We start from the raw sequence: 26,100 nt of genomic DNA on the forward strand, positions 1-26,100 counted from the left end.
TCTTCTCCTAGATATCTACCCAAATTATATGAAAATACATGTCCACTCAAAAACTTGTAGACAAATTTTCATAGCAGCATATTTCAGAATAGCTAAAAAGTACAAATGGAAAGAGCCAAATGTCCATTCACTAAGGACTAGTTAAGCAAAAAATGTGAGAGATTCACACAGTAGAATAATGTTCAGCAATGTACAAGAATGAAGTACTGATAAGACCATACAGAGAGGAACCTTCAAAGCATGGTGTTAAGTGATAGAACGGACACAAAGGCCACATATTGCACGCTTCCGTTTACATGACATATCAACAAGAGTCAAATTAATGATTCCCAGGATCTGAGAGCAGAAGACAGTGCCGAGTAAATGCTAAAGAGAGCCGGCCTTCAATCTGAGGAGATGGAACATTCTAGAATCAGATGGTGGTGATTATGGCACATCTCTGTAATATACTTTAAAAAAATTCTTATACTCATTTACCCATGAAATATCTGAAGTGTTTAATATATGTTTATTCTGTATTGGAAAACAAATGGTGTACCAACCAAGTAGACTCTTTTGGTTGCAAGTACAAACAAAATAAACGAGAGAAAAACCCATCCTGAAGTCTCAGATAATTTTAGCAGACTTTGTTCTGCTCCCATCATGCTGGTTTCATTCTTTAACCTTGACAGCAACAATCTCAAGAGCATCTACTATGATTCATATTTGCAGAGGTGTGGGCGAAAAGGGTAGATTTTTCCCCGCCTCTCTCAAAAATCCCAGCAAAAAGTCTTATTAAACTATAATCACTTGATTTGACCATCTCTGAATTAATCACTCTGTTCAAATGATTGACCAGTACTTTGTGTATTACTCTTGAAGCTGGACAGTGTTAGGAGGTAGATAGGGATCTCCATAAGTTTAGTTACTGAGAGAGTCAATTCTCAAAACAAAGAACAAATGGAAGGAAACTCATGAAATGAATACTAAGGAGATAACAACAGATATCCACAGCAGATTTTTAGATATCATAATTTGGTTCAATATCATTTCATTAAATTATTTTTTATTTTTTTTAATTTTTATTATTTTTTTTAATTAATGAATCATTGTGAGGGTGCAGTTACAGAGTTTTGTTCCTGTGTTACAGTTATACAATACTCGAGTACCCATCCCTCCATCAGTGCCCATTCTCCTCCACCGATGGCCCCAGCGTCCCTCCTCCCATGCTGTCTCCCCCCCTCACCCGCCCCTATGACAGGGAATTCCTTATTGTTCTCTCTCTCCTTTTGAGTGTTGTCCATTAAATTATTGGTAAGAAAAAATAATCATTTTGCAGTCAGGAGCTTTGTCTGTGTGGAGTGTCCAGGCTCTTCCGATTGCCATGTGAGGTCTTTCCCAGGTACTTTGGCTTCCCTAACCCAGATCCTGGGTCAATATCTGAGTGCCAGTGTGTGAGTATCCTGTCCAGGGGAGTCCTGTCTTGTGCCCCAAGCTGCTCTGGACACCTGTGGTCTAAATGGAATCCATGTCGGAAAGTGAATGAAGGGGTTAACAGGAAAGCTTGTTGAATATTAGAAGTGTTTGGATCTTCACTTAGAAGCCTGTTGATCTTTTGAAGATGAGAAACATGCTCTTGGAACTTAACTCTTATCTATCAGCAAGCGTATAATAAAATTAATGCTGGGGGGGAGGGAAACTGGGGACTTTGGGCACTGGTGAAGAGATTAATGTTGGAACAACATATGCCTGAAACTCAATCATAAATATCTTTGCAACCCTGTGATTCATGGTGATTCAATAAAAAGAAATATAAAAAAATTAAATTAAATTAAAAAATATATATATATTAAAATTTTATTGAATCACCGTGAGATAGCTACAAGCTTTCATGTTTGGGTTACAATTACACAATGATCAAATAACTTCTGGGGGCTGGAGCAATAGCACAGCTGGGAGGGTGTTTGCCTTGCACAGGGCTGACCCAGGTTCAATTTCCAGCATCCCATCTGGTCCCCCAAGCACCGCCAGGAGTCATTCCTGAGTGCATGAGCCAGGAGTAACCCCTGTGCAATACTGGGTGTAACCCAAAAAGCAATACTACTACTACTACTACTAATAATAATAATGATAATAACTTCTGGGTTTGATCACGTGATCCCCTGAGCATCACTAGCAGGAACTCCTGAGCACCAAGCAAAACGTTACCCCTGAGTACTTTGGGGGATGGCCATAAAATAAAATATGCTTCTAGACCAGGGATGTGCGTCAGCGATAGAGTACTTGCCTCATGTGTATGAGGCATGTGTGAGGCTTTGCAAGCATCAATCCCAAGAACCACAAAAAACAAGTTTCATTATTTGTCTTCTTGCATAAAATCACAGTTCTTCAAAATATCTAGCTTCCCTCAATTTCACTCTTTATCTTTGCAATAAAATCCCATTTCCACTACAATTCATATTCAGTGCTTATATTCACTTTTGAAATAAAAGGTTGGCCTTTCACTCTAACATTTCATCGGCCTACCTTGCCTTTCACGCGGCTGACCCGTGTTGGATTCCTCCGCCCCTCTCGGAGAGCCGGACAAGCTACCAAGAGTATGGAGCCCAAGCGGCAGAGCCTGGCAAGCTCCCCGTGCGTATTTGGATATGCCAAAAACAGTAACAATAAGTCTTTCTTTCTTTTTTTTTTTTTGCTTTTTGGATCACACCTGGCGATGCACAGGGGTCACTCTTGGCTCTGCACTTAGGAATTACCCCTGGCGCTGCTCAGGGGACCATATGGGATGCTGGGAATCGAACCCATGTCGGCCACGTGCAAGGCAAACGCCCTCCCCGCTGTGCTATCACTCCAGACCCAACAATAAGTCTTTCAATGAGACTTACTGGTGCCCGCTCGAACAAATCGATGAGCAACGGGATGACAGTGACAGTGATACCCTCTACATAATGGTGGCCCGCAATAGGGCATGTCCACATACTAATACCTAAATCCTGTAAATTTAACCTTTCATGGAAATGGTTTCTTTGTCACTAAAAACAATTTAAGAGTCTTGATTCTTAAATTAGAGGTATCCAAGCGGACCTGGGTCAGCCCTAAATCCAATGTCAAGAGATCTTATGAAAGATAGTAGAAAACAAGATGGAGACTCTTTAAAGGCAGAAGCAGAGACTGAAATAATCCAGTCACGATGACTGCCCACAGTTCCCCAAAGCAGAAAGGGGCAAAGCAGAGAGATTCTAACCTCGAGCCTCTGACGCACCGAAGTTTTGCTAGCATCATGATTCAGCACTTCTGCATTCTGGAACTCTAAAAGAAGACATTGCTATTGTGTTAAGCCACCACCAAGTTTATGGGTGCTTTGATATGGCAGCCCTTGGGAGTTAATGCACTCTGATATAAACAGCAGATTTTGAAAGGATTGCATCTCATGATTTTTTAATCATTTAAGTAGACCACAAAAATGTTTTTGATCAGATATCACATGGCTTTCGACAGGAGCAGGTAAACTGAAAATCCCCTCTTTTTATTCTTCCACATGCAGTCCGAACTCTAAAACAAAGCAAAACAATAAGAGCAAATGAAAGACAAAGAAGAAATATCCCAAACTTGGAATGAAGAGAAATTAAAGATTAGAAATTGCACCAATATTTTGAGAAGTTTTTTCTAAGGAGAGAAGAAGAAAGATCTTTAGATATGAGGAGAATTAAGATAAAAATGAAATTTCATTTTATTTGATGTTTTTTAGAATGGAAGAGAATCAAGCATGTCAAATTTTTTAACAAAAAAGGAAATTAACAGTTAGAAAGGAGAGACCTAGGACAGTCTTTCTACTTTTGAACAAAATGATGGAAACTTCGATATTAACATTAGAAAAATTGTGGTCAGAATGGCTATTGATAATGTTTCAGGTAAAGTATAAACATTCAACTGACCTAAATACAATGTCTTATATATTCTTATTTTCAGATTTTTGAGAGAGGGCAGTTGAATGAGATTTTCTTTTCTGACAACCCAATTTCCAAACTTCTATGTCATAGATGATAAAAGTAAAGGTTTTTTTTTTTTTTTGAGTTGGAAGAATCTCACATGTCAGGCTTTCGAAATAATTATTTTCTCTCTTTTAAAAAAAGCTGTCCATTAAAAAAAATCTGAGATAGAGTGGTTCCAAGTGATGACAAGACTTGGAATGAGGTTTTGGATCCGTAGGGCTCAAATAGAGTGGAGATGAAAGTCATGAGCATAAAGAGGATCCAGGCATTTTTAGCAACACAGCAAAGTTTTTTTGTTTTGTTTTTCATGGAATAGATTTAAGGGCGCAAACGAAAAGCCAGACTTCCCGAGTTTGGAGCCTGGCTCTGCCACTGAGTAGCTCTGTGATCTTGGGTAAACTACTTGACATATTTACACTTCTTTTGCTTCTTTTGTCAAGTAAGAATAATAATAACATCAACTTCATTGGGTTGTTTCAAGGAGTCGCTGAGTTAATGTTTGCATTCTTTCCACAGTGCTTGGCATGGGAGAACTATGCTAAGTGTTTTTGTAAAAATAATAGGGATATTGATTCTGTATCTTCTAAAGCCACTTGCATCCAAAGATATCATGCATGATCTTAATTTTAACTTCATTTTTTTTTGGTCCCACACAAAACTCAGGGAAATATGCCCCTTTAGAACAGAGAGGAAAATGAAGAGACCAAGATTCAAATCCAGCAATAAAATCTGAGCATCTCTTCTCTATCTCTTCTCCCCACCCCAGTCTCATCACTTTACCAAAAATTGACCATTATTCAGCACACTCAGCATCTTTAGAAGGGTCTGGAGGACCAAAAATGTGGGCTATCTCTTTAGCAGGATTCTGGGAACTCTAAACCGAAGGCGCTGGGCTTATGTGGAAGGATGGACAGAATAAAGCCCTCTGGTCTTTTAGAAGAAATTCGCAAAAATAATTTCTCAAGCTTCTAATCTGGGTCTGCCGATGGTATTTATGCCCTGCTCTTGGAATCTGAATCTCAAGTGAGGAAATCCTCGCAAGGTAATAAAACCATGCTATCTCAATCTATTGCTGCAGAAGGACAGCAATACTGGGTTATTTTCACAAAAGAATCTCCCTCTATGTACATTCCAGAATCATCTCAAGGACATCTATGATCATGTGATTTGAGCTCGGATAGCTCTAATTTATTAAATCCTCTCTCCATCAGCTGAGAAAACGTGTAATAAGGAAGCGTGCTGGGAAGGATGATTCCTGGAACAGTTTGAAGAGCTAGAAGGAGGTTTGAAAGGAAGGACCAGCCCTGTGTGCGTAAGCAGTTGAGTCTACAGCTTGTCCTGACAATGTGAGTGGCCATGGTCACAGCTCCACTCCACCCCTTGCATTCTGGGCATTTGGGGTGGGGGTGCGGGAGAGGCCTGGGGTGGGGCCTAGTAACCCCAGTGGGTGATGACACACAATTTTCAAGATTATTAAGATCATTATTCCTATATGGAAAAATCACAGATGCTAAAAAGAAATAGCTGCCTCACCATGAGAAATTTACTGATGAACAGGAAAAGCATTAAGATCCAAACAACAGGGGCTGGAGCAATAGCATGATGGGTAGGACATTTGCCTTGCACGTGGCCGACCCGGGTTCAATTCCCAGCATCCCATAGAGTCCCTCAGCACCGCCAGTAGTAAGCCCTGTGCATCACGGGGTATGACCCAAAAAGCAAAAATAAAAAGAAGATCCAAACTACAGATGGCCTGTTCTACTTAAGAACTGCCACCCATCCCTTTCCCTACCTGCCCTTCCTCATAAAGAGGCATCTACAAAGAAAGGACCTGGAAGGCCCGGTTTAGAACCCCAGGAGATGCAAGCAGAATTGTCGCAATGACTTAGAAACCTGTTCTCTGAAGCAGGATAATTTTCATGAGCCAGAGTAAATCCTTCTTGTAACAATGAGTAATTTTTATGGCCTTTCTGCAGCCATCTAACTAATTGCACACCTGACATGTTATAACTTTCCCTCCCCCATCTGAATTAAAGTAGTAGTTAGCAATGACCTCGGGCTCTTCTCACTCAGAACCTATTCAAAAATTGTTAGAAGAGGAAATAAATGTTCTAGGGGTTAGCCCGCATAACCACTCTCTTCCTCTTCCCTTCTGGTGTTTCCCAGTCCCTTGTGACTGAATTAGCCAGTGGTGGCAAGAAACCGTCCCTGCTTTGAAGTCGTTAGTCTCTACTGGAGATCTAGTTAGTCCTTTTTCTGGGCTGGGGATGCAGTTCAGCAGTAGCCTTGCACGTGTGAGACCCTGGGTAAGGTCCTTGAACTATAAAAATAAAAAAAAAAATTTTCATTCAGTGAAATTTGAGAAGTAAGCTGGCTTTGAAATATACAGGAATCCCCAGATAAAGGAGTGGGAAGAGAATGCAGGTACATTAACACGTGCCTATGAAAGGCAAGAATCACTCAGCTAGCTCATGCACTGTGTGGGGCCCAGAGAAGAAAGTCTCTGTTCTCTCGGTCGTCAAGGGAGGGAATGTTTTCGAGTTGTCCTTTTTTAAAAAAAAATTGATTGAAATTCTGAGGTTTAGAGTACTATTAATAATGGTTTTCATCCCTAAAACAGATGACTGGTTAAAGAAACTTTGGTACATCTACACAATGGAATACTATGCAGCTGTTAGGAGAGAGGAAGTCATGAAATTTGATTACAAGCGGAGAGCATCATGCTAAGTGAAATGAGTCAGAAAGAGGGGGACAGACATACAAGGACTGCACTCATTTGTGGAGTGTAAAATAACATCACATAAGGCTGACACACAGGGACAGTAGATACAAGGGCCAGGGGGATTGCCCCATAGCTGGAAGCCTGCCTCATGAGTGGAGGGGAGAAGGCGGATGGAATAGAGAAGGGATCACTAAGAAAATTATGACTGGAGGAACCAGTTGGGATGGGAGATGCATGCCCAAAGTAGATAATGGACCAAACATGATGACCTCTCAGTGTCTGTGTTGCAAGTTATAATGCCCCAAAGTAGAGAGAGAGTATGGGGAATATTGTCTGCCATGGAGGCAGGGGGAGGGTGGGAAAGGGGGGTATACCCAGGATATTGGTGGTGGGGAATGTGCACTGGTGGAGGGATGGGTGTTTGATCATTGTGAGATTGTAACCCAAACATGAATGTTTGTAACTATCTCAGAGTGATTCAATAAAATTTAAAAAATTTAAAAAAATAAAAAACATAATGGTTTTCATTTTTCATGCATATACTTCCAAACCAAGTCCATCACCAGTGTATTCACCTCTCTCTCCCAAAGACACCAACTTCCCTCCCTCTCAGCCCTTCTACCAACTCAGTTGTGCAGATTAAGACTTGAGTAGGACTTTTCTGGAGAGAAAACTCAGGGAAGAGTTTCAGGGAAGAGGAATTGCTCTGCAGGTTTAGGGTACAGAGCAGAGGATCATTGTCATCACAAGCTTGAAACTAGGTGGAGAGAGAGCAAAACAGTTGCTGAAGGGAGGGGTGAGGAGCAACCCTAAGGTTCTTGAAGACCCTAAAGACCATGGCCATGCTGGGAGCGGAGGGCGGGACCATGACAGCTAGGCTTTATGCTGAAGTCAAGGGAAAAGCTTCCAAGACGCTTTGTTTCTTTCTTCCCTTTTCCCTTTTCGGTTTGCTTGTTTAACAATGAGGTCACCTAGATTATTGTCACAGCACAACCACAATGGTGGACAAGACAAGTCAGAGAAAAGGGGAGGAAGGAAAAAGGCTCTTTTGGAGGGGAGAGGCAGAGAGGCGCTAGAGAAGAGAAACAAATCTTAGCCCACAGTGAAATCTCACTGAGTGTAGTGATGGACTCATTGGAGTGGCGAAGGAGAGAGGGGGACAGTGAGTTGATTATCTTCAGAGCCCAGATGCTGCTGGTACTGTTCAACAAGAAGAAACAGGGTCTAGAGGACTTGAGGAAGAAGCACCAGGACGAGATGCAAGGATAGGATGCAATGGACATTCTCATTTATTGCTTATGGGAAGATAAAATGGTTCAGTTATTTAGAAGAGCCTGTTCATGTCTTGTAAAATTTAGCATATTCTTTTTGGAGGGTAGAGATGGGGCTGAATCACATTCAGCACTAGCAGTGCTCAGGGCTTACTCCTACTTTTGTGCTCAGAAGACTTTTCTGGAGGTGCTGGAGAACTGTATGTATGTTAGGGAGTGAATCAGGGTTGGCAGCATGCAAGGCGAGTTCCTTAGCCCCTGGATAATCTCTTTGGTGCCATAAACATACGCAGCGTATCATCTTTATGGGTGTTTACCTGAGTGAGTAAAAGATTTACAGCCACACATGAGTGTGCATTGCAGCATTTTTCATAACTGCCAAAACTTGGAAGCCACCATGACATGCTTCAGTACTGAAAATAAACAACAGTCTGAGGTATAGTCAGGCCATGGAAAACCATTCAACAATTGAAAAATGGGTTTTCAAGTCATAAAATGATAGGGAGAAAATGATCATAAAATGATAGGGAGGAAACTTCACTTCTTGCTAAGTGAATGTGTCCAATCTGAAAAAGCTAAATAACTGTGTGAGTCTCACTGTATGACATTCTGGAAAGGAAAGAACAAAAATAGGCAATAAAAACATAAAGGGTTTCTAGGGGTACAAGTAGGAGAGGGGGGGAGAGATAACTGGGTGGAACACCAGACATGTTTAGAACAGTGGGACTATTCTCTATAATCCTATAATGGTAAATCCATGAAATTATGCATTCGTCAAATTCACAGAATGTGCAGCAAGGAGTGAAACCTGCTATATCCTATGAACTTCAGTTAATACTAATAATGATAATGTACCTGGGGGTGGAGTACAGCAATTAAGGTGCATGCATAGATCCAAGCCCAGTTTCAGCTCATGTTCTATCACAGCACCCCATGGTTCCCCAAGTACCTCTAGGCATGGCCAAGGTAATCCCCAGCAAAATACCAACTGGCTGATGATCAAAGGGAGGAGTTTCAAGGCTTCCCGAGCACTATTTTAGAGAGTAGTAATAAATCAATAAGGCCCATCAATATAACAAATGATAACAAAATGTTAATAGCAGCAGAACATATAAGAGGATTGGGTGTATGTGAGAATTCTCTGTATTTTGCTTAATTTTTCTCTAAATCTAAAACTGCTTAAAAACTAACATACAAATAAATTAGTCTATTAATTTTTTAATAAAACAAAAAATTTTGAACTTCTAATCACTTTCCCAGTTATATACTTTCTCTATTCTTGTTTGAGTGAGTGAAGGCAGAGGAGAATATATATATATATATATATATATATATATATATATGTGGTCAGGATGTGATTTTTATTTTTATTTTATTTAGTTTTTTGCTTTTTTGGTCACATCTGGCAATGTACAGGGGTTACGCCTGGCTCTGCACTCAGGAATTACTCCTAGCGGTGCTCAGGGGACCATATGGGATGCTGGGAATCAAACCCGGGTCAGCCGTTTGCAAGGCAAACGCCTTCCCCACTGTGCTATCACTCCAGCCCCCCAGGATGTGATTTTTAAATCAGTGCTATCTGTCGGCACATACCAATACCATCTTCAGAAGATTAATATATTATGTCATGGTGAGAAAGGAATTGTGCAGAGAGGAATGTAGAGCAGGAAAAGTGAGTCCGGGTATTAAAATGATTTGGGTTTTTTAAAAAGCAGTTAGGATAGAGAAGGGACCTGTATGACAATAATAGTTGGAAAAAATCAGTCTAGACAAGAACTGATTGATGAGAGTAGCTAAAGGGATATACATGATAAGCTCTCAGTATCTGTATTGCAAACCATAATGCTGAGAGAGAGAGGGGGGAGAGAGAGAGAGAGAGAGGAAAAGTGCCTGCCATAGATGTGGGGTGGGAGTTGGGAGGGAAACGGGGGACATCAGTGGTGGGAAATATACACTGGTGAAGAAACGGTGTTGAAACATTATATGACTGAAACCCAATCGTGAACAACCTTATTATTGCACATCTCACATGATTCAATAAAAATATTGATAAAAATTTCAAAATAAAAATAAATCAATAAAAATTTGTTTGCCAATAGGTGTGCGATCTCTTCATGTAAAAGCTTGTACAATGGTGCTGGACATTGATGGATAAAGACCCAGGGCTCATCTCAAGGGCCAGCAAACAAGAGATCAATAATCAGAAAGTCACAAAGTCATGTCATCAGTGTCCCCAGGGAAGCATCCCGGGCCCCAAAACCAAGGCTCGGCCCCATCGCCATCATCCAAGTCCCAATGGTCCAGGAGATTGATTGGAACATTCCATCCCAAGGGGGGCTGAGAGCTGGAATCCAGAGCATCAGTTTCCCCCTTCCTCCATCTCTTAAGCAGAAGGAGACTGTCAGGCATAATCTTACGGGGTTGGTGGCGTGGCCATGTGTGAGTTAAGGAAATATACAGGAAGAAGCGCTTGAGGTGGGTTTGCCACAGGGGAAACTGATGTGGAGGCAGAATTTCCACAACAAAGACAAAGGTTTCCAAAGCTTGTTCTTTCCCAAGTATCCTGATGTCTGGAGTCCTAGGACTTGAGATGGTTTGTCCCAACTGTTTCCGGGCTTTCTGCTTCCTGGATTCCTTCCACCCGTCACCTTCATCAGAACAGTCCATCATTCTGGGATGCTCCCCTTTGCCTGCTAGAAAAGCGAGCCTGTTCCCTTTCCGTGTCACCCTCTTGTCTCTCTAGCCCTTATTATGACCACTGTGTCCCCCAGGGGACTGTCCCCTAGAGACCAACCCCTGCAATCTCTTTCCATTCCAGTATGGAAGAGAAAGTAATAATATCTACTCTTCCACTTGCTTTTAAAAAAAAAAACAATAATCCTGAAAATCAGATATTTATAGCAAATGACAGCCAAGAAGCAGAAATTTGAAACCCTGTAAAAGTTCTTTTGATGAAAAATCCCTTCCATATGTTTGAAAACCAAGCTTGACTATTAATTACTACACTGAACACACACAAAGTAAAGATTTTTTTTAAGATCTTCTTTTAACAGTTCTGGGTTCAAAAGTTTGGGTTTCCTAATGTTTCTAACCAGGTTTTGGCTAGCTTTCTTTTTTGACATTTTGGGGGATCCCTGCTCCAATAGTCTGAATATTTTAGGCCAACCACTCTTGTTCTCTGAGTCATTCCATCTCCTTTTACATTGCGAGTGTTTTCCCCCTCCCTAAGTCATAGGAAACCGCTCGAGGGTGAGTGATGAGGCATTAAGACTTAGAAATTATGGTGGGATCACTGGTTTGGTGAGCAACTCTCTGGCTTACAATCAGAAACTGTTTTTTTGGGGGCCCAAGAGATAGTATAGGGGTTAAGGAACGCCTTGCATGCAATAGACCCTAATTTAATCCCTTGTACCACATAAGTTTCCCTGAGCACTGCCAAGAATGATTCCTGAGCACAGAACTAAGAGTAAGCCTTGAGCTTAGCTGGGTATGGTCCAGAAACCCAATGAACAACAACAATAAGAAGAACGATAATAATAATAATAACAATAGCACAGGGGGCAGGATGTCAGCCTTGCACAAGGCCGACCCAGGTTCGATTCCTCTGCCCCTCTTGGAGAGCCCAGCAAGCTACCAAGAGTATCTCACCTGCACAGCAGAGCCTGGCAAGCTTACCCGTGGCGTATTCGATATGACAAAAACAGTAACAAGTTTCACAATGGAGACGTTACTGGTGCCCCCTCAAGCAAATCGATGAGCAACGGGATGACAGTGATACAGTAATACAGTGAATAATAACAATAATAATAAAATTTGATCTTTCATTCACCCCTGCTATCGGGCTATTTAAGATTTTCAAATTCTGGCCCCTCCGCAGCTGCAGCTGCAAGAGCATGACTCCAGAGGCCAGCTAAACTACTTTTGCTATGGGCAGCTCCTTGCAGAATGTCTCCAGATTGAGAACTAAGCCGCGGCCCCATGCCTGCCCAGGAGGGGAAAGGTATTTCTCTCTCTCTCTCGCCTCTTCCTTGCCGGGGGTGAAGGGCGTGGTGACCGCCATATTATGACAACCACAGATGAGAGTTACAAGCTTGCAATGATCCAATATCTGGAAAAAATCTCCCTGGACTTAGTTGCTAAAATACAGAAATCCAAAACCTCATATCTCTTCACAACATGTCTGACTCTAGTGGGGAACTCCTACCAATAATAGTGAGGGTTTTTTTTGAAATATTGAATGTAACCATAGTAAAGTGAAATTTATTAGTTATGGGGGAGTGGTAGGGGCGGGATGGGAGGTGTACTGGTTTTTTTTTTTTTGGTGGTGGTGGAATATGTGCCCTGGTGAAGGGATGATTGTTTCAGCATTGTATAACTGAGACTTAAACCTGAAAGCATTGTAATTTTCCACATGGTGATTCAATAAAATAAAATTTTTATTAAAAAAAATTTTCAAATTCTTTTAAAATAATTTATGTGCCTACTCTGTCAGTCACAATAATTATAAGGAGCAAATGCACACATATACACAGAAACACACAAATACACACACAAACACCACTTGGTTTCCAATGTCTAAAATAAAAAAGGTGGATACAATCAAAGAATACAAAAGTTCCAGAGTTGCTGGGTATACATCATCCCTTGAGTGCTTAGAGATGAGAATATTTCCTTCCTCTGTCTCTCCACAGTCAGTGGGCCAAACAATGAGCCTACTCATTCTGACTCATTCTGACTAAGAGGAGTCAGAACAACCTGGTGAGAATAACATTCATTTGTCTAAAAAGCAAACACTCTAAAAATACACATCCAGGAAAAATTAGGGATTCCTTAAACATGGAAGTGTGTGGCATGAATAAAAGTGACTCATCAGCAAATTTGCTTATAAGAGGATGGACATGGAGAGTATTAGGCTAAGTGAAATGAGTCAGAAAGAGAGGGACAGACATAGAAGGACTCCACTCATTTGTGGAATATAAAATAACAGATGAGACTGAGACCCAAGGGCAGTAGAGACAAGTGCCAGGAAGAGTGCTCCAAGGTTAGAAGCCAGCCTTATGATCTGGGGGAGAAGGCAGCTGGGATAGAGAAGGGATCACTAAGTCAATGATAGTTGGAGGGATCTTTCGGGATGGGAGATGTGAACTGAAAGTAGATAAAGGACCAAACATGGTGGCCTCTCATTATCTGCATTACACACCACAATGCTCAAAAATAGAGAGAGAGGGAAATTGTCTGCCATAAGGGCAGGGGGAAGAGTGTAACAGGGAAGGGGTGAGGGAGGGGTACTGTGGACATTGGTGGTGGAAAATGTACACTGGTGGAGGGATGGGTATTTGATCATTGTATGACTGAAACTCAAATATGAAAGCTTTGTAACTGGAGTTCACGGTGATTCAATTTAAAAAAATAAAGCGCCTCATCGGCATTATCCCAAATATTGAAAAACAACTCACAAATTTCTCATCTTCTGTGGTACCCTCACCAGACCCATTTTATTTTATTTTATTTTATTTTATTTTTATTTTTATTTTTGGGTCACATCTGGCGATGCACAAGGGTAACTCCTGGCTCATACACTCAGGAATTACTCCTGGCGGTGCTCAAGGGACCCTATGGGATGCTGGGAATCGAACCCGGGTCAGCCATGTGCAAGACAAACGCCCTCCCCGCTGTGCTATCGCTCCAGCCCTACCGGAACCATTTTCAACAGTTCCAACTACCCCATATTGCAAGAGCACACGTTCTACATGTTTAAGCATCAAGATGTGTTCATTGTTTATATTTACATATGCTATGATACATATATATATATATAGCATGTACGAATACATTGTTAGCGTCATGTGTCAATTCATGCATTTTCTTTTCAAGTGTAGCTAAAGGAATGTGGTTCCAACACTGTTTATATTCATGCTTACAGAGTACAAACCTACTGCCCCTCCGCCACCACCTGGGCGACTCTTCACCACTGTCCTGGCTCCAGAATGGTGGGATTATAGTCCAGCTCTTCCTTTTCCCTTTCTCCAGCTAGATCATCACAGTTCAAGGATTATGCAAAGTCCAGGAATCTGCTGTCCTTTGATACCAGCTATTCCTTTGCTTTGTTTCTTTATATGAGTGATGTCATAATCTGGTGCTCGTCCTTCTCCTCCCGGCTAATCTCACTTACTGTGACCCAGAATGCATGGATCCCTTCCTCTCTCACCTGGAATTTTCCACCACTTCCCTCACCTGTCATGCTCCACTTTCCTGAAACCCGTTTAAACTCATTTCCTCTTTGTTTCCCTCCGAATCAGCGCCCTGACCCCTTCTTCTTAAGTTCCCAGAATTCCCCGTGATCTTCTAATGCCTCTGTTTCAGCACTAGGTTTTTGCTAACCTCCCTGTTCTCATTCAGAAGTTGTGAAGACAGGATGGAACTATCAGTCTACCCCCAGTGTTTCACGTGGTACCTGGCACTTCGCTTTCTAAACAGGGAGTCAGACAGCAAGGGGGGGCCTACCACCTGCTAGAATTGGCAACTTGAACTGGCTTCTGAGAGCAGATAGTTCTATTTCTGGGCATTTTTAAACTATATTAAAAATTTCATCATCACTGTGTCACTGTATCATCCTGTTGCTCATCGATTTGCTCAAGCGGACACCAGTTACCCTTCCATTGTGAGACTTGTTGTTACTGTTTTTGGCATTTCAAATATGCCATGGGGAGCTTGTCAGGCTCTGCTGTGCGAGCGGGATACTCTCGGTAGCTTGCCGGGCTCTCTGAGAGGGGTGGAGGAATCGAACCCAGGTCGGCCGCAAGCAAGGCAAATGCCCTACCTGCTGTGCTATAGCCTTAAATAAATAACTAATCTTTTATATTTATTGATTCAGTATTCAGAGTAAAGTGTAAATAGATTAAAAGTTAATAAATGTACTTTGGTTTTTTTGGGGGGTGTCATGGGGTTTAGGGCCATTCTTGGTGGTGTTCAGGGGCTATTTCTGGCTCTTTGCTGAGAAGTGACTACCTAGTGATTCCCAGGGAACTATGTCATGCCCAGTATTAGATATGGGTTTGTCAGGATCCAAGGCAACTTATTCCCCAAAGTCTCTAATTTATTATGAATTAAATAAAATATAGATACTCAAATATTATCACTCTTTGTTATGTTACAAAGTTTTCCTCATCTATGCACTTCAATTTGCTCATGTCATCAGCATGGTGGAACTGCCATGTATAGATTCTCTTGATTCTACTTTCAGTTACATCACATCAGTTGAAAGTGGCCTTTGTGGTACTATTTAGACCAAGATAATTGGCAAATGTTGCAAATCAGCACTTGGTTTATTGTTTAATTTATTTGCTATCTAGATTTATCAAAGGGATGCATAAAATATGAATGATGCAAAACGAATTAGGACCATCTCTAATTATTTTCTAATAGCATACACAAGCCAGACATTTGAAAACTACTATTCAATGCACTAAAGAAGTCCTTCACGCCATGGATAAGCAAATGAAATTGTGGTGTGTCTTTGCCGTTTTGCTTTTACTTTACTCCTCATCAAATTGTGAACCAACCTTCATGTCAGAACAATATTTGTCAAATGCATTTGTCAGTGGCTCCAGATACAAGAGTTTGGCAAACATGAATGAAAACATTTTGTGAAAATCAATGATCTATATAGAACTTCCCACAGAGTATTGTGTAGTTTATCATTACTTCTAAGTGATGTGGCACATTCTTATAGCAGTCACAGAGCTGTTTGCAATACACTCATGTTGTGTATGAATTCATATACTCCCCTCCTCCCAAGAGCCCTTGACCATGGCCAGGAGGGCTACATTTATAAAGAACTGAAGACTTGAATAGGCCTGAAAGTCAGAGAGGGAGGCTGGGCAGAGGGAAGTGGCACAATATTCCCACAAAATTTGCAGGAAGCAGTGAGGACCGGATTGCTCCATAGGTCGATGGCTGAGAGCGGTGGAGTCTGGAAGTGATGGAGTCCAGGAAGCACTGAGCTTGGGAGCCTGTGCAAGTGATACAGAGAACCCAGATTTGACTGAGCAGGCAATAGGGAGCTACCTCTGGCTCTTTGGAAGGGGAAGGATAAGCAGTGAGTGATGACTTAAGAGGATAATGTGGACCATGGTGTTCAGGATAGATTAGGAGAGGGAGACACGAGCCCAGTGGCTCCAGAAAATAGAACAGAGACTCTGGGAAAACAGGACTGAAGAGGTGAGGGAACACATCCTTCACCTCTGTTCTCCACTCACTCTCTTCCTTTTTACTCTGCCAAGCTCAGCCACAGCCCCCCTTTCTCAAACGTCCCCTCTAGAAGCCCTTTCCTCTGGGGTTTATGATTAATTCTCTCTTAAAAGTATCTGCTGATAGATCGAAGTGGCATTTCATAAATTCTGCCTCATTATGTGAAGCCAAGTTAAAAGAAACTTCTTTTTGTCGAGATCAATTATGAAATAATAAAATCTGACCCAAACCTAAGCCCACATCTTTCTTTTTTTTCTCTCGGAAAGGGATTTAGCAATGATCAAGACGTCTTAAGAATATGAACAAATTTCATTCTGCCGATGGGAGTCCAAGAAATAAATAGCCAAATCAGCATTCTTAAATGCTCTTCAAAATCATTTGTATAGATTTCTTCTCTGTTCATTTCCTCACATCCTCTGTTCACACCCACTTCCTAGGAAAGGAGAGGGAGGGAGGGAGGGAAGGAGAGAGAGAGAAAATTCAATATTGGGAAATATGAAAGCTAATTTTCTATAGTCTTGCCACTTTATTATCTAAAAAAACCATGAAGAAGTGTTCAAATGGAGGTAATTATTTTATTTATTTATTTATTTTTAATCACCATGAGAACAGTTACAAAGCTTTCCAGTTTAAGTCTTGGTCATACAATGATCAAACACCCATCCCTTCACCTATGCACATTTTCCACCACCAAGAACCCCAGACTACTCCCCACTCCACCCCTCCCCCTGCCTATGTGGCAGATAATTTCCACTTCACTCTCTCTCCACTTTGATCACATTCAATATTTTGACTGAAGACCCACCATTATTATTTGGAATTTCCCCAACAATCAGACCTGCCAAAAAAGGCATCATTTGTTTTCTATTGCTGATTATGAAGAGCTTACAATGTCACACAGCCTCAAAGTGGCCACGCAATTTTGGATTTCTGATATTTTAGTAATAAGTCTGGAGGGATTTCTGTCAAAAACCTCTCGGTTCCAAGATTGGTTTGTGTGCCTCTAGGATCATGGCCATTCAGGAGCCAGGAGCCATTTGTGGACAGCAACTTGGGACCTCATTGGGGCAGGGAGAGGAGCCGGTTCCACCCCCCATCCTGTGAGGCCCCTAGTGTCACATCACTGCAGTCTCATACCTGGCTGTCCGATAGGCTCTGAAAAGGTAGCGGCCACCAAGCTGCCTGGGAGAAAAGGTGGAAGGGACAAACACTCAAAAGGAGGTAATTAAACAAATAAAATAAAATGTATGCTAACTGTAATCTTTTCAAGGATACTGGTCACTTTTAGACCCACCGTATAGCATATTTGGCGTGATCTTATTCAGGAATTATTTATTCCCCATTTAAATGGTTCAGATGTACCCACCATGCCACCTGAAGTGAGGAAAATGTCCGAGTAAGAATCTCATGGCACCATATTGGTCCAAGCATTGATTTAGTAGTCTTTGCCTCACAATATTAAAGTAGTGGTGTTAGTGTAGGCATTGGTAGACATGTCTGGTTCCTTTGAGTTGATGGTCTCCTAACTCACCATTGACCTGCCCCAGGGATGTGTTTGGGAAGGTACAGAAATAGCCCCCTAATGACTGAGAAAAGAAAATCAATGCAAAGTGGGTATTACATTTTCTTTTAAAAAAATGCAATCTATTGTGGCTGGAGAGATAGTACAGTGGGTAGGGAATTTGCCCACCTGAGTTTGACCCCTGGCATCCTACATGATTGCCCAAACACCCCAGGTCATCCCTGCATCTATAACCATGAGCACTGCCAGGTATGGCCCAAAAAATAAACAAAAAGATAAAAAATATGATCTATTATCACTGTCACTGTCATCCCGTTGCTCATTGATTTGCTCGAGCGGGCACCAGTAACATCTCCATTGCAAGACCTGTTGTTACTGTTTTTGGCATATCGAATACGCCACGGGGAGATTGCCAGGCTCTGCTGTGCGGGCAGGATACTCTGAGTAGCTTGCCGGGCTCTCTGAGAAGGCCAGAGGAATTGTACCCGGGTAGGCCGTGTCCAAGGCGAACGCCCTACCCACTGTGCTATCGCTCCAGCCCATGATCCATTATAAAGAATGAATATGCTCCAATTTTTACTTCTTTTCACATTTTCTTGTATTTATGGCCGTTACTAACATGTATCTTGAAACATGTCCTTACATATGTGCTTGCACACATAAACACACACAAAGTATTTGCGCCAGAATGCCAACCCTACTAACAAGCCTCCCCAAATTCCTCAGACACTTTCTACGACTGCTTTCCCTCCCCCTTCCTCCTCGCAACCCAATGGGCCTCACTGCGCTATGTCTCTCCTACACCTTACTATGGCACTTACCATGGCAGTTAGCAAAACGCCTTTCTGTGAGACGTGGAGCTAGTCACTTGAAAGATCATAAGAGTTGACATGTGTTTTCTGCTTTCAGGAGGAAAGAGATTCAGATGCAAAGCCACTGGAAAATGATTCAGGGCTAAATTGGGTGGTAAGTGCCTTATGCCCTTATGCCTTATCCCCTATACTATATCCCTGGTTCCCACGGTCCCCACCCCCCCCCCCCACACACACTGCCGGTAGCAGTTTTTTGCAGTGACTATGATTGACTTCAACAGGCCACTCTGGGATTTTGAACCATATAATTTATGTTTGGTCTTTTTGAATCACGATCATGCTCAGGGCACTGGCTGTGCACTCAGGAATTACTCCGGAAGTGTTTGGGAATCAAACTCAGGTCAGTTGTGTGCAAGGCAAACACGCTACCCACCATGGGCTGGAGTGATTGCACAGCTGGTAGGGCATTCGCCTTGCACGAGGCCGGCCCAGTTTGATTCTTCCATCCCTCTCAGAGAGCCTGGCAAGCTACCCAGAGTATCCCACCTGCACAGCAGAGCTTGGCAAGCTCCCTGTGGCGTATTTGATATGCCAAAAACAGTAGCAACAAGTCTCACCATGGAGACATTACTGGTGCCTGCTTGAGCAAATTGATGAGTAACGGGATGACAGTGACAGTGACAATATTTAACAGGTTAGAAGTGCTCCTTTCTGGGCTTTTTTTTTTTGTTTTCCTACCTTGTACAGGCCACTGACTACCTGTAGGGCTGAGGGCTTCATGTTACTATCAACCCTCAAACTCTTGTTAGGAGTTGAGAATACTCAAGAATGATGATCAGGTTCACTCCAAATGAGACCCCACTCAGGCCCAGGCCCAGGAAGACATTGCTTTGGAAAGTCTCACTGTCTACCACAAAATAGGGGAGGGAGAAAAAATGGCAAGAAAGCCATTGGGCTGCTAAGCCCTGTTGGATAGCAACCCTAAGTGTTTTAGGCTTCACCAGTGAATTGCCCCTTTCCCCCTTCCAGAGATATTTGCCATGCCCTTGCTAACATCCCTAATTTGGTTCAAGTCTATCTTCAACCTTTCCTTTGTGTTGATATTGACCGTAAGTGCTTTAGGTTTCATCAGTGAATTGCCCCCTTTCTTCCTCCAGAGAGGTTCAACATGCTCTTGCTAGCCTCCCTAACTTAGTTCAAGTTTATCTTTAACCTTTCCCTGGTGTTTTACCGCTCATTGTCACAGTTCCCCAAGCCATATTGATTACTTATAAACCAAAACTTTCTGGTAATTCTGAACTTTGTGTTGGTACTTCTTTGTATTTGAAGTGCTGTATATTTGTACCTGCTTTTCTATGTCCCCTATAGCCTTTCTATATTTTACTGTGGAGCAATGTTCTTTGGCTAAACACAGAAAGACCATTAATGCTATGCTCCTAATATTTGGGAGTTGACTGACTCTGAAATGTACCCACTCCTGGGCATAATTACTAGGTCATAATTACTCAAATCAGGCTTCAATTGTTATACTTCCTAAACATCTAAAAGAGAGGTCCCGCCATGGGACTGGGATGGACCTGGGGTGAGTGGCAAAGCTACCCGGCATCGAAATGGGACAGTCTAGAAAGCATAAATGCATGGTCTTGACGCAAACTGTTAAAACCTAAGAGACAGGACCCCCAGGGAGAAGGACAACCTGAACTGGTCTGAGGACTTAGTCTGGGATTTACGGTAAAAGCCTTGCTTGCTCTCAGCCCAGAGAACTAAGTGTTGGGATCCTTGTTTCTTGCTGTGTTTATCCAAACAGCTGCAAGTATTGATAACTTATACAACTAGAGGGAAAGATAAAATCAATGTAGACATCCCCGGGAGACAGAGTGTCTTCTTGAGTTGATCTCCCCAAGAGAATTTCCTCTGCCAAATGTTTATCTATGTAAATGATCAATCACACCTATGTCCTTACCTCAACCCCCCTTCAGATGTTCATAAGCATGCTAGTATCTCTGCATTAAACGGGCCATTTCCCCATCAGACTGTGGTCCCCTGTTTCCCCGTCTCTGTCTCTGTTGTGGAGCCCTGGGGAGGTGGGGAGGCGGCCACGCAGCTCTGGGCCACTGAACGAACGCACATCGGTGCACATACATGTCACAGCAGCAGCCCCCACCGTGGTTTACTTTGTGAACTCCCAAAGCCTTTTTTTGTCCGTGGCCACAGGTGACCTTTATAAAATAATTTGAGGTTAGGAAGGAGCCATCCACCATAAGCAATATGATAAAGAAGGAGTTCTCATTCACGGTTAGTGTGACTGTCCTAAAAAGAAGTCTCTGGGGGGGAAAAGTTGGTTGTCAAGCAGACACTCCGAGGAAAGGGAGCTGTCTGGCCAGGTTGGTGTGAAAGCAAAGATGGCAGCTTTCCCCAACTTGTTACCAGGGTTGCACTTTACTCAGCTTTAGAAACTTGGAAGGACAATGCATCCAGCAGCCATGGCTGGAGGTGACAACCCCTCCTGCTTGGCAATGCTTCACGAAGGACAATTGGTCCTGCAAGGACTTACCCTGTTTTCCCCAATGCAGTCACCATTCTGTCTGTGAATCGTGGCTCAGGCCTTGCCTGCAGCGTCCTTTCTGCATCCCACAGTTCTGGAGAGTGACTGTTCTCATGGCCAGAGAAGAGATAGATTCTCAAACAAACTTAGGATTCCTCCAGCTGGTCTGAATGGGAGGAGAGTGTTGGCTCTTTCGATGATTTTTGCCAGCTTTGATACAGAAATAAATTGAATATGTGATGTTACATGTACTTTCACATCATATGTTTGCAATCTATCTGAATTTTCATGGAAAATGACGTCACGCTTCAGGAGGGGAAGACAGTCATAAACCAGGTAAAGGTTACAAGAAGTTGTAGCATCAGTTCACTGCAACGCAGGCTCCACCCAGCATTTCAACTGCACAAGCCTCCTCCTCTAAGACATTGGTAAGATCACGATTGAATATCCAGGACAGAGAAGAAGACAATCTTAGGGTTCCACAGTCACACAACTTCGACTTGACAATGAGTGAAGATGCAGAGAAAAGATGGGGATGGAGAGCACCAGAGAGTCACAGTTTAATGAAGTTGCATTACTTTCCCAAGGGCAAAAAATAATTAACTGACTTAATGAATGTCAAGCAGTGTAGATATACTGGCTTATACAAATTTAGGCTGATGGAGGCTCAGCTTTAGGTCCAGCTGGTCACAGGTTCTCTAACGACGTCTTCTCTACTCTTAACTCTACTTTCCTTGGTATAGACTCTATGCTCAGACATATTTTACCCTCCTGAGTGCAGAAAGAAGATTGTCTGCTGTGGGTACAGACTTTCATGCACAGTTTTATTTTATTTTATTTTATTATTTTTGGGGTCACACCCGGCAATGCACAGGGGTTTCTCCTGGCTCATACACTCAGGAATTACTCCTGGCAGTGCTCGGGGGGACATATGGGATGCTGGGAATTGAACCTGGGTTGGCTGCATGCAAAGCAAATGCCCTACCTGCTGTGCTATCGCTCCAGCTCCTATACACAGTTTTAAGTCAAACAGAAAGGTTAAGAGGCTGGAAGCCTGCTTCATGAACGGAGGGGAGAAGGCAGATGGAACAGAGAAGGAATCACTAAGAAAATGATGGCTGGAGGAATCAGTAGGGATGGGAAATGCATGCCCAAAGTAGATAATGGACCAAACATGATGACCTCTCAGTGTCTGTGTTGCAAGCTATAATGCCCAAAAGTAGAGAGAGAGTATGGGGAATATTGTCTGCTATGGAGGCAGGGGAAGGGTGGGAAAGGGGAGGTATACCCGGGATATTGGTGGTGGGGAATGTGCACTGGTGGAGGGATGGGTGTTTGATCATTGTGTGATTGTAACCTAAACATGGAAGCTTGTAACTATCTCACGGGATTCAGTAAAATTTTAAAAATAAAAAAAAAAGACTTTGTTCCCAATTCTGCCATCTATAGGCCTAGAACAGCTGGAATTTTAGACCAGATTGGTTCACATGTCCGTTAGGGAACAAAGCTCAGTGGCAGAGGAAGGAGGCTGGGGAGCAGCGGGTGGGGGGTGATGGGAGGGAAACTGGGGACAGTGGTGCTTGGAAATGTTCACTGGTATAGGGATGCATGTTGGAACACTGTATGACCGAAACCTAATCATGAACGGCCTTGTAAGGGTCTATATCATGATTCAATACTTAAAAACAAAATAATAATAATAATAATGAGAGAGTTTTCTTCTCTCCTGATCCAGGAATGAAGACATTCTGGAAGGCCGGATAATCTCTCCTCAGGGCCTTGGGTAGGAGAGTAGAGGAGGAGTGCCCCCCAAACCAAAATTTAGGTGTTAGGGTCAGAGAGATAGTATGAGAGTTTCAGTCTTCTTTGCCTTCAGCTGGAGTCCAGTACAATCCTTGGCACAGAAAATGGCCCTCAAGCACCACCAGGAATAATTCCTGTGTACAGAGCCAGAACTAAGCTGTGAACACAGCTGGGTGTGGCCCCAATGTACCCCTGCAAGAAGAAACTTGAGGTGTTAAAAAATGAATGGAAATAACCACTCTTTTAAAAAATTTTCTTTTCGTAAGGTTGTGCACATTAATTGATGACATTCACTATTTCAACACCAATCCCACCACCATGATTTCAAATTTTCCCACCACCATGATTTCAAATTTTCCCACCACCATTCAAGCTTGCCTGCCAGGGGCAGATGCTAGATAATTCATTTTTTTTTATGAATTGCTTATGATGAATATCATTTTGAGGTCACAAAGCCGCAAAAGCAGCCACGCGCTTCTGGAATTCTAAAATTGTCAATGGTTGGGGTCCACGGACATCTCTGTGAGGAGCTAAGTCATTTTGAGATTTATTTGGGAGTCTCTGGATCAAGGCCTTTGATGCGCTGAGAGGGTGCCCAGGGGCAGATAATGGGCGTGACAGCCAGGGCCCCAAGCGGGTGGGGAGACGATGAAGGATGGCCCATCTTCACTGCCACCATGTGGTCTGGAGTCTTAGTCCTTGAACCCACGTACCTGGGTTTTGCTTCTGGAAGCTTGTGGCCACTGGGGTTTTATCTGGAGTGGGCAGAGAGGGCACAGCCACTCCATCCAATTGGCTTGGTACGGGGTCCAGAGAGATCTCCGGAGAGCTGCTGTCTTCCAGGAATCACCGCTGATAACCACCCTTCTGTTTTTTTTTTCTTTTGGGGTCACACCTGGCGATGCACAGGGGTCACTCCTGGCTCTGCACTCAGGAATTACCCCTGGCCGTGCTCAGGGGACCATATGGGATGCTGGGATTTGAACCCGGGTCGGCTGCGTGCAAGGCAAACGCCCTACCCGCTGTGCTATCTCTCCAGCCCCAACCACCCTTCTTAAGGCATTCATTGGGCATTCCACTAGTAACTCACTGAGTCATCAAGAAAGGGCAGAGTGGAAACATCACTTTTCTGTGAAGCCACAGTGTATTGTGTTGTTTGGCTTCAAACTGCAGGGGACAGAAAACAAAAATAATACAGATCCAGGATCTTGATATGAGCACTGGTGAAGGGATGGGTATTCGAGCATTGTATAACTGAGATTTAAACCTGAAAACTTTGTTACTTTCCACATGGTGACTCAATAAAAAATTTTTAAAAAAAAAGAACAGAACACAACACATTCTCAGGGACACATGTTTCCCATGCTCTTAAAACAGTAACACGAATAAGTACATATTAATATCAATATGACACAATCAATGACCCAAGACTAAAAAGCTATGGTGCCAAAAAAAAAAGGCCATTAGTGAAGGGAAAGGATTGGAGCATCAAAATTTCCCATATACTCACCACCATTATTGTCACCTTTGTTGTAGAATAAGTTTAGCCTGTTTTGTCACAGTGTGGTGCCCATTGCAATCAATGGGCACCACACTGGTAGAACAAGCTAGAAACTTTCTTTTAAAAGCTAACCCTACTTTTTAAAAGGCAGAATGCAGATGGTCATGTATACCCATGGAGAGGAGATTGAAAGACAGAGGATAATTTAAGGATGGACATTAATAGATTTGTGGAATACTGCACCTCCTGATGTAGGAAGCACCCTTGGGATATGGCTTCTGCCCTTAAGGAGCTAGAGGTTAGCTTTTCCAGAACTATATCTTATGGAAGATAAAACTGAACCCAGAGAGGGCTGGAGCGATAGCACAGTGGGTAGGGCATTTGCCTTGCATGTGGCTGACCCGGGTTCGATCCCCAGCAACCCATAGGGCCCCCGGAGAACCGTCAGGAGTAATTCCTGAGTGCAGAGCCAGGAGTAACCCCTGTGCATCGCTGGGTGTAACCCAAAAAGAAAAAAAAACTGAACCCAGAGAGGATAATAACATACTTCAAATCACACACGCACACACACACAACAGTTAAAAAGAAAAACCCACCAGTGGTGGGCTAAGAACTCTAGAGTATCCCCTGAGAATCTGTGCTCCAGTGCTGTGAAAAGAACATGCAATTTGAATTCAAGAGACGTGGGCTCCCATCTTGGTTCAGTCATCCACTGGCTATAAGAAGCCCACCTCTTTCCCACTTATCCCGGTCACATGCTTTCTGGCCACCTCAAGGCACGAAGCAGAGGAGTCGTGCTGCCTCTGTGGACACCTGCTTTGTGAGTGGGGAGATATTTCATGGAGACGTTTCCCTCGACAGGTTTATGGCTGGTCTTGGCTCTGTGCCTTGAAAACACTCATCATGTGATGAAACGAGAATGTCATCCTGCGGACTATCAATAAACCACAGCACCCCTCCCACCCCCACCCCAACACCACCACCTCTGTCCTTCCCCCACACCTCCCCAGCCTACTTTCTGCCCACATCTCTCCAAGATATCCAAATCATTTCATTAGGAAGTGACATCCAACAGGATTCATTGCTCCCATCAGAGGAGTGGCCCGAGCTCGTCTTAGAGACACTTTTATGTTTTGTGTTAAAAGCTTGAATTCGACAAAAGAGTCATGTCTAAAGAGCAAGCAGGGAGCGTGCACCAGTTCCGGCTGGGAAACCCATGAACTGGCCACCAGAGGGGCTGATCAGGGCCCAGAACATGATCTCGGTTCGCCCCCTGATAAAAGCATGAGCGTGAACTTGAAAGAATCTTGTCGCCTGGACTCCAGATCAGGAATTTTATTCTCAATCTTCCTTACTGGAGGGTTTCCCAAAAGAAATCACTTGCAGACTTGAGGTCCAGAGTTGAGAGCTCAGGAAGGTTACCCTGTTGGATTTAACCCATAATCCTGAGAGATGCTGTTGAGGAATAAAGATTCAATGAAAAATATCTAGAAATGATCAGGCTGGACAATGAACACTCTGAGTGTTGAAAGTAGGTAAAGGGATATACCGGATAACCTTTCAGTATCTGTATTGCAAGCCACAATGCACAAAAGGAGAGAGAGAGAGAGAGAGAGAGAGAGAGAAGAAAAGTTCCTGCCACAGAGGCAGGCATGGTGTGTGTGTGATGGGAGGGAACCTGGGGACACTGGTGCTGGGAAATG

The 26,100-nt window shown here is 42.9% G+C and overlaps 1 non-coding gene across 1 annotated transcript; it reads left to right on the forward strand.

Annotated features, from left to right (window-relative positions):
* Window positions 1-23,943: 23,943 nt before the first annotated feature.
* LOC129406343 (small nucleolar RNA SNORA21) lies at window positions 23,944-24,078 on the forward strand. Its single transcript, XR_008630949.1, has one exon. It is a non-coding gene; the product is annotated as a small nucleolar RNA SNORA21 (small nucleolar RNA).
* Window positions 24,079-26,100: the final 2,022 nt, after the last annotated feature.

This window comes from Sorex araneus, chromosome 6 (assembly GCF_027595985.1).
Source record: "Sorex araneus isolate mSorAra2 chromosome 6, mSorAra2.pri, whole genome shotgun sequence".
NCBI classification, from domain to species: Eukaryota; Metazoa; Chordata; class Mammalia; order Eulipotyphla; family Soricidae; genus Sorex; species Sorex araneus.